Genomic DNA, 10,736 nt, shown 5'->3' on the forward strand with positions numbered 1-10,736 from the left:
TTAGCTAGGGGCCATGAGCTCATGTGTAAACAGAAAACGTTGAGAAAGACGGGCTGAAATCAAACATCGTAAAGTTGCTCTTAGTTGTAGTTTGCAGGACAAACATGAAGCTAAATGAGTCACACTGTTGATTCGTGAAACTGGAATATTGCAGGGAGCGTGCTCATATTTTAAAACACATTAAGCAGGTTATGTAAAAATGATTAAGATGAGTGGAAATGAACGTCGAGGATTAATGTAGATTTATGATTTAAAAGAGGAGAGTAAAGCTATAGTGTAAATAAAGAGCTGAAAGGAGGGAAAGCACAAAAGATAGTGTAGTGAGAAGAGAGGTGCTGTGTTTCCCTCCTTCATTTGCATATATCTGATTTGCAATGCAAATGAGGCTCGTAGATGATGACAGTACTTATGATTGGTCACCTATTCAATTATATTACACTGTACAGTTACACTTTGCTAAACTTTATCTTTTCGAGTGACATGGGCCTTGTTTAAATGCTACAACTCAACTTCATTCACCCCTGAGACTTTCTTAGTATGACTTGAGGTAAATGAGAATACAGACACATCATAAAAGTTCAGTTTTGAAGATTTAAATCTGTTCATCAGAGCATTACATCTTACATCCATTTATGTTTATGATTCTGTCTCTGTGTTTCTATGTCACACACACACACACACACACACACACACACACACACACACACACACACACACACACACACACACACACACACAATTCCCCTCATTCATTCAGTAGTCCTCAAGCATGTGTCACTGTAAATATTGACACTGCAAACAAAGCCCCTCTGATGCCCCTTAAATGACACTAAGCCAACCACTCCCATCATATCGATAACCATCTACCTCCAAAAGCAAACCAGTAAAAGGCACCTTACGTGACATTTTTCGCCGGTAGCTTATAATTACATAACATTTGGCTGACACTTTTATCCAAAGCGACTTACAATAAGTGCAAGATTCAAACTCAGAACAACAAGGAAAGAGCAGATGTATTCACTTCTAGTAAGTCTTACCATTGTAAGTGCTGGTGAATTAGTTACAAGCCCTAAATGAAGAAAGGAAAGAGCTTTTTATTTTTGTTCTCAAGAATATAATAGCCAAGGTACAATTGAAACGGATGCTCTTACTGTACAACATGGGATACACCCTCCCAAAATGTCAAGAGAACTCTAAAAAAAACCTCCACCGCTCTGAGATGAAGAGCAAAGGTATGTGTAGAAAGTGAAAAATGAAACTTGTGGTGCATGTGTGCTTTGTCTGCCTCATTCTTTCTGTCTGGCTACTGTGCTCTGCACTGAAAGGGTTAATCTCCCATTTGTAGTCCCTGCTATATCTGCTGTGTATGCTTTCTTTATCTAAATAAGTATTAATTCAGTTCAATGCAGGTCATTTCCAATAGTCCTGTAACACTTTTTAGCATGTGTCTGTTATTCTGTCCAAAACCCTGACCTTTAGCAAAAAGAAGGACAGCATGTGATACACTTCTCACTCTCCCTCTCTATTCCCCACACTATTACCAACTACATAAAGTACAACATGTCACAATAAAGACCACCAAATGTACTCGCTATTCTTCTGTCTATTTCAGAAAAAGAGGAACTACTGTAGCCCTCCACAGCGCCTACTGTGACTTTGGGGGAGTGGGGCACGCCAAAGTCAGAAACCAAGGTGCCCCTCTCGTTTGCCCTGTTGTGACCGCACAGCAAAAAAGAACACTGAACCTAAAAGTAGCCTAATCCTGTGCCAAACAGAGGTGCCCCTTTTTCATCGTTGTTGGCTGTATCGCTTAGAAAGTCTGTGCAAAAGATGTTCAAGGATTACCTAAACATTTATTTTTTTTACATATTAAATTCAACTCAATAACACATCTTCTTTAAAAGATGCTGCGCTGCCCCATCTGAATGCGTGTCCCTTTATCAATGATGACATGTTTAAAGTAATAGCTTTCTGAATCTGCATGGACTTACTAACTGACCCAGGAAGTACTTCATGTCATTATAATATCTTCAAAGCTTTACTTTCAAACTATTGTAGAGGATTAAAAAAAAGGGCTTAACATTGAGTATTTGATATGACCAGTGTGCATAAATCCTAGCAGGGAGAAACGGTCTCAAGCTCAATGATGAGAATTGTAAAGCCTATTATCTGATGTTTATTATGACGGATGAATTAGTTCTATGTGTCACTTAAATCACGGATGTATCAAATAGAGAGAAACATATATAAAATGATGCACAACTATAGTGCCAATGAAACAGTGGAACATGTAGGTGTACATCTATTAAAGCTAAAGCTACTTATTATACATTTTTTTAAGAAATAATTGTGACAAAATAAAAAATGAAGGCACGCTCTAATATCGTGAGAATGATTATCATCACACGGTAGCAACAAACTATTATTTTAAAAATTACATTTATGTTTTTCTTTATAAATCGCAACTAAATTGTTTTTTTTGTAATGATTTAAAAGTCCCTTTTTTACAGTTTACATACAGTAATCTGTTTCACACTGCACTACCTCGCTTCATTTCAGTGTCTCTGCTCAGCAGGTGGTTTCCAAGCAGCTCTTTGTGTTGTGGAATGACTAAAACATAAACTTAGGGGAAATAAAGGGTTAATTTGTCATGCAAAACCCACTCATTCACACATTCTCTGCAAACAAATACATGATCATTATCCAGTTGCAAAACCTGTTTTAACTCTGGACATCATCTTTTCATGGAAGGATAGTAGACGGGTAGCCAATGCACGTGTGTGTACTTAAAATCTTATCTTACCTTCTTCACCCTATACTTCTGCTGTTACTCTGACTAAGTGATACACAACCCTTATGTACTGTCGAAGCACACCTGCCACATTTCACCTGCTCCATTTGTGTGTGTGTGTGTGTGTGTGTGTGTGTGTGTGTGTGTGTGTGTGTGTGGTGTGGTGTGTGTGTTGTGTGTGTGTGTGTGTGTGTGTGTGTGTGTGTGTGTGTGTGTGTGTGTGTGTGTGTGTGTGTGTGTGTGTGTGGTGTGGTGTGTGTGTGTGTGTGTGTGTGTGTGTGTGTGTGTGTGTGTGTGGTGTGTGTGTGTGTGTGTGTGTGTGTGTGTGTGTGTGTGTGTGTGTGTGTGTGTGTGTGTGTGTGTGTGTGTGTGGTGTGTGTGTGTGTGTGTGTGTGTTGTGTGTGTGTGTGTGTGTGTGTGTGTGTGTGTGTTGTGTGTGTGTGTGTGTGTGTGTGTGTGGTGTGTGTGTGTGTGTGTGTGTGTGTGTGTGTGTGTGTGTGTGTGTGTGTGTGTGTGTGTGTGTGTGTGTGTGTGTGTGTGTGTGTGTGTGTGTGTGTGCGCGTGCGCGCGCGCGTGCGTGCGTGCGTGCGAAAGAGAGGTGAGTGTGATTCTCGATTACCTTTGGCTCCTTGTGTGTGGTGGTGATTTTGCCTTCTCGCAGGAGCTAATGCGTGTTTATGCATACACATTTTCTGGCTGCTTGCAGGAATTTGCATACTGCAAATATGTGTAGGAACCATGTACAGTGTATGATAGGAACATGTGGGCAGATAAGAGAGCTTTTAGCATACGAAAAGTACATGATGTACATGGGGTCCTCAGTGTTATCTGACAATTTGACAGTATTATCAGTAACAGATTGTCATGCGAGTGTCTGCATACTGATTGCACCGAGAGTCTGGTTAGATGTTCTTTGACTGTTTCGCTCATTATCACACACTCACAAGTGTGTTTGCAATGTGTCAACAAAAACATGAGTGGGTTGTGTATGGTTTCCGGTAACCCTATACCCTGCTATTGACCTTTGCGGTACAACAACTCTATCTACTTTATATACAAAAATTCTGTAATTAAATCATTAAATAAATGAAATTGCACTTCAATGGAGTCAAAAATCAAAGCATTTATTCAGATTTTGAATCCCTGTTTTGGGTCCAGCTCCATAAATGCTGGATCCTACAAGTCCCATGATGCCACTGAATAATACAATAAGATGGCATCATTTTAAGGTATTTTAGTCATTTCTTCATACTTATGAAATCTCCCTTCAAGATGTTATTTAACTATGTTCCAAGGCTGAGTTGCACTCAATCATGTGTAAAATTGGTGTGGTCTCCACAAGTTTTTATTATAAAAATGTGTGTGAGGTACACAATATTACCTGATATTTTTTACTTGGAACTCAATTGTAAATACTTCAGGTATAAGCTTTTTCCCTCCCAGAGTTATTGATGCTTCAGTGCTGCTGGTGGCCCTAAAAATCATTCTAATGGGGACCTTTTAGTATTTTATCAGCATGTTTTTGTTCTTACTGTATACATAAAGCTGAATCGCCTCTGGTCTGTGCAATTCCTCTTCAGGCCCTCTTATATTAGCAGCTTCCTGTAAGTCACGTCTCCTCTTGTTATTACAAGTACAGTCCAACCTGTTCAGCCTGTTCCTTTGGCTCGGCAACATTGGGAAAATCATACTGCGATAAAATACACAATTACATGGGCTTATTATTATTGTTGCTGCTGGAAACAAGGCGTTTGGTGTGGGATTAAACCATGCGTGCCAGAGTTTTAATGTTAGATCTAGGACATGTATGTGTTAACTGTAGGGTTGTTCATGGTACTTTTAAAGAAAAACTATATTTAAATGCAGAAATTGTCCCCCCAAGAGATTCAAGATTTAAAAGTTTGTTGTCATAACATGTACACAACTCCGGTGTGATTACGTAATGTTTGAAAAACTTAGATGGCAGGTTCCTCAACAGTGCAATTTACAAGAGAGCCTTAAGGTAACCTTTTTGTTTACAATTTACTCTACAGCATTTTGTTTTCAGATATTGAAAAATGTTGTGTTTCTGCATCATGGATAGGACTAAACTACAGGTTATAGTCTAAACTACAGCAGAACCTAATTTACAACTAGTGTAAAGGGATATTTCTTCACTGAAAGTAGATTGCAACCAGGGCAGACTGCTTAAACATGAGACTGTTATGTTGCCTTTTGATGATCCTATAGACTCCCTAATTACCCAAAATAGAGCAAAATTAACTTCAAAAGTTTTCAAACTTACAGGGCTGACCCTCACAGGGCTGACCCTCACAGGGCTGACCCTCACAGGGCTGACCCTCACATTTGCATATTCAAAAGGTCACCATTGAATTCCAATAGGCTTGATTTACATATTTTTGGAATGTGACTGTTTCCTCGTTACTTTTGTTTGGCTCTGCAGATTTATCATTGCTAGCTAGACTACTTACTGAGCTAAAATATTATAGAATACCTCTGCCTTCTCAAATATGTGAAGACAAATAAAACAAATTGTATAACAAATTGCCGTGTTGCTAATTCTGAGGAAACATATTGTCACCATAACCAGCTACCAGCTACAATGACTAGTAATCAAACAATGGAGCGGAAATTGGTGCAATAATTAATAGGTAAATAATTTAAATAGGAACCTATAAACACTTTTAACAGGAAGGTAGAAGTACTGGATGAATGGTTAAATATTTGATTTGAAGTACTGATGAACAAATAATGATCTAAAATTAATGACATTAATTGTGGGCTTAAAGTTAAGTAAAAACTGTCAAAATGGGTAGAAAATAATTATATAAACAGTAAGAAGAGTTATTCATGAGAAGCTGAACTTTCTAGCTAAAAGTGATACAAAATGTAACAAACCCACAGTATTAAAATAGAAAACACTCAATATTCACTTTAATATTGATAACAGTATTAACATCCACAGCAGTTATTTTATTCTGCAAAAAAATCTCAACATGCAACCTGAAAAACATAAGTCTTGTACCCTGACCTTAAAATGAGGGTCATGTGAGTGAAAGCAAAGACAACAACATCAAGGTATTGACCCCGCCAAGCATCAATGAGCAACAAAAACAAAGCAATCATCTATCAACAATGAATCTGCGAACAAAACAAATGACACCGAGAACATTTTCTATTTCAGGAACCTGCCCCGAGGCTTTTTCGGGTGAGGTACACTGGCAATATCATCGCATTGTTTCTGCTATTAAGTAATGAAAACACAGAAGCCTAACGTGTGTGTCTTTGAAGCTTTTTTCTACATGCATGTTTGCGGTTGCAATGCATGAATGAAACACTCCTATATTCATTATAATCAGGCAATTATCAGCATGTCCAACAATCTAATCTAAGACCTCCTCAAGACATCCTCTTTACCAACTGAACTTATTCCTTGGAAGTGATTCGGGAGTCTCCCAGAAGAGGGGAATTCTGTGGGGGTTTGCTCTCCAAAGTTACACCCTACTCTCCCATGCATCTCATTTGACTTGCAAATATCTATGCAAATCTGCTGTGCCAGTGAGTGGGGTGACAGGGAGAGGTGGGTGTACTAGCATGCTCCATCTTGCCTCCTCAGAGATGGAGTTGCTTTTTAAATGAAAATACACCCGGGAGATATGTTTAATTTTGCATAGACGATTGGATTAGGGATAAACATGAGGTTGTGTGTGAGAGTGTGTGTTCATTGAGTGGACCCTGTTGCATCACAAAAGAATGAGTGACACATGTACCTTCCTCTTTCTGGTTGCAAAACAACTCTCTTCTCGTTCTTTTTCCTCTCGTGTGTGTGTGTGTGTGTGCATCTTTCTTCATTCATATGCGGCCTCTAGTAGTAAGCAGTGCTGGTAGTGAAAACTGTGAGGAAGTTGTCAAAAAGAGGGGAAGTGTGTAGTAAAAATATGTCAAGATATTGTTCACCTTATTGAACAAGAATTTCCCCTTTTTCTCTTCTCGTGTGTTTGTGTGTCTGTGTGTGTATTGCAGAAAGAGGGATACACCCATACGCCACAACTGTTATACATATTGAATAACTCAATATTGCTTTTGTAGTTGTTCCTCATACATCGAACTTCCTCTCAAAAAGTTCTTCATGAGGTGATTATCCGATAATACACAGGTGATTTCCCCCTTTTTTTTTTTTTTTTCTTTTTTTTTAACCAAACCGCTTCCTAGTAACACTTAAATTACCTTTACTTCCCAAAAAACACACTCTCTGAAACTTTAAACCTGACCCTTGCTGACCTCCCCCCGAGAATGAAAGAAAAAAAGATCTGCTGCAAATGTACGCTGGCAGGTGTGTGAGAACATGTTTTAAAGGTGTGAAATCATAGCGGTAACATCACAAATCTACTAACATATGTGAGATAGATGTGAAATTGTGGTTATGTCACTCAGCATTGCGTGGCTTGCATCACCAGGCGTGTTGCTCGTCAAACGCTCATGTATGCACGTGTGTGTGTGTGTGTGTGTCAGTGACCCAGGAAGCTTTGCTGTGTCTCTCTTATACTCTTCCCCCAGCTGATATGTCTCACTTCCTGTCGTCTTCTCCTGTCCACTCTCTCTGCGTCCGTTCGTCCAGACTCGAGTTCAGGGGGACGATTTCGGTTTCCTTGTGTTTTCATCTCCTCCTGACGAGGCTTATAGACATCTGCTGTTTTGTCATCTCAGTGTAAGTGTGTGTTTCCTCCGCTTCATTCATTGACCTCTCTGTCCTGACACAGGTCCAACAGTTTGGACACATGTTCTCTTAGCTTGCTTTCCTTTCTACCCGTCTCTATGCTTTGCTGTCTGATTGGCTTTCTGTCTCCATGTTATCATGCCTTAAATTGTTTTAATTAAAAGCATTGCTGTTTATATTCCGTCTTAAAGTGACTTTAAAAGTAGGATAGGGGTGTGAGACTGTTCTTTATAGATATGTATTGTACATTCAAGGTTAAATTATTTTGGGATCAAATAATTTAACCTTGAATGTACAATATATCTCTATAAAGTGATACTTTGCTTATAAATGTGTTACATTTGTAATGTCTCTTTAAGTTAGGAATATGGAGCAAAAGATATTGGTTAAAGTCACCCAGGTTTGGCTATGGTCGACTCAGAGATCAGTATTTTAAACAGAATGTCGAAAGAGTGTTCTTCCTTGTTTTCAAGCTCATCATGTTTCCCTTTCTCTTTCTGGGAAATGGAGAGGAGAAGAGAAATGAGGAAGTTAAGAGGAATTACTGTATCTCCTTTTTTAATTTGCATATAGTGTTGTTGATATCAAGATGTGCCAAAGTGATGTTTATATATTTATAACCTAACAGACACATAAAAGTCTGCACTAATCAAGAAACAGGATTCAATGGATTTCAGAAACTTAAAATGTGCATTATTTATCAGATAAATGTGTGCTGTTATCCTCAGTTCAACTCTTATCATGCCTTGCCTCTAACAGCAGTCTTCCTGTGTTGCTCAATGTACTCACTATAGAATAATGACACCATTGCTTTATGGAAATCCCGCCAAAACTCTTGTCGTACACTGCTAGACTTAAGTTCAGGTTCCCTATTGTTAATTTATACTGTATCTGAATTAATGACACATTTGTTGTTGAGACATAATCTTTGGACCGTCTCATTGACATCAAAATAATAAAACAGTAATTTTAACACCACTATGACGTGAATCAGTGTTATTACGGATTATTACATTTCAGTAATGTTTCCTTCATGTTAAGAGTCTAAATATCTTTATTGTCTTATACAAAAATGGAAGATGGGATCACACTAACATTGCCAAACTCCCAAATTGGAAGGGACCACTGGCCCCCACTTTGTGCAAATTGTCCCTTCCCCACTTTCTACATCCAGATTTGCTTTTTTTTGGATCACACCCAAACTTGACCTTAATTTTGATCTCCATAAAACGAATGCACATTTTAGTGAATTAATCTTACATGGGTGCGACACTTTCACAATGACAACCGACCACAGACTAGACAGACAGATGGATAAACACCTATCAAAGTACTTCAAAGCACCTCTGTGGTAATTCCCATCACAGTTGTGTTCTTAAGGAGCATATTTTCCATGATGACACACACACACACACACACACACACACACACACACACACACACACACACACACACACACACACGTTGAAAACAATGACAGAATCGCTGTCACAGATGATAAATATCCATTGTATTATGGATATCTACAATAATTTCTGCGCTGTTCAACGTTGGAAACTCAATGCAGATTCCCTTAGGGAAGATAACTTGGTTTACTGTAAATCATGTGAGTTCAAGGAAAGTCCTTCACTTGAATCGGCTGGACGAGTTTGATAAGTAAGAATTGGCAGGCGATGTGCTATAGAGACACTCATGTCTTGGACGATTTGATTGTTAACACTTCTTTAATTGCGATGAAGGTCATTGTTAGATGCCTTTATTCAGAAAAGGTGTAAACACACTGCACTTTCAGACAGTTTGAGATATACTTTATTAAACGAAAGGAGGCCTGAATGTTTAAATAGCAAGGAGTAGTGCCTTAAAATATATGTGGTAGGAGTAAAAATGTGCTGTATTTTGTCAAATGAAAGTAAAAAAACATCAATGACTCAAGGATGATTAGAAACCCAGTGACGTAAGAAAAGAGCAGATAGAAAAGAGAAAGGGCAAAGCAGAGCACAGGTGGCGTGTACAACCAAAACCCCAGAATCAGGCTGAGCGAGATCAGGCGAGAGTTTCCTAACTCCGCTGCGAGTCCTGACATGATGCCTGATGGTGACACAGCGCTAAGGATGGGATCGCAGAACAGGGAGTGAGACTAGACCCAGAAAAACGGGATTCCACTCTCACTCCCTACTCACAGGACAACATACCTCTCCCGATAATTTCCCACGAGAAAAACCTCCAGCGTTTTTTCGGTCTAGGATAAGGAAGGGGGGGAAAAAGACACAGATATTTACACAGATACTAAATGCAGCAGCATGGGAAGACTAGGGGCATGTTATGGTGTATTACAGGTGGGGGTGGGATTAAGTGTGAGAAAAAACATTAGATAGGCATCGGCTGGCCATCTTTGGACCACAAGGTTTTCACAACTGTCTCAATGCCCATCGGTTGAGTTAAAACATGAGGATGAGAAGCCAGGAAAACACAAAGTCAACACAAGTGGTTAAATAAATACACTTGAGCAGACAAATAGACTCATTGGGACCAAATGCCAGGGTGCGGTTCATTCTCCTGCCAATTCATGTGACCCATCTGGAATTGCCTGTGATGTGACTTTTTTTAAAGTCTTCTTTCCTTCTTCCTCCCAACGCCTCCATCCATCCCTCCCTGTCTTTGGTTTGGAGGATGAAGTCATAGCTGTCAAACCTGTTCTTTGTCTTCTTTTATCAGCTGGATCTGGAGGGATTTGTTTCCTTCACCACCTTTTCTTTAAGAGATGTACAGGTGAATGACTATAAATGAGTACCTAAGTAGTTTATTAGACCTTTAATCCCTCAATGTACTGTATGCCACATTATGTATTTACTTACTGTAAGGGGTGAGTTCAAACGTGGGTTGAGAGCACCTGTTTAGCAGAAATACCCTCAAACCAGGTTAAAAACTGTTCGTGACCCCAACCTTTGACCCCTTTGTGAAGGGAGCAACTGAAATAAGAACTTTACATACGAGCACAACAGAAACATGATTAGCTCATATGTTTCTAACTTTTTAGCTGCATGTGCTGCAATGTGTAGTTTTCCTTATAACGTATCCTGTGAGAAAGATGAGAGTAGGATTGTTACAATGGTGGAAAACATATTCGGATCCTATTAAGCTCATTTTCAGATTTCATATTTGTGTTTTGTGCATCTACTGATACATGTTTATGTTCAAAAAGGTATTTATTTTTCTCATACTGCCTGT

Source organism: Gymnodraco acuticeps, unplaced genomic scaffold (assembly GCF_902827175.1).
Source record: "Gymnodraco acuticeps unplaced genomic scaffold, fGymAcu1.1, whole genome shotgun sequence".
Classification (NCBI taxonomy): Eukaryota; Metazoa; Chordata; class Actinopteri; order Perciformes; family Bathydraconidae; genus Gymnodraco; species Gymnodraco acuticeps.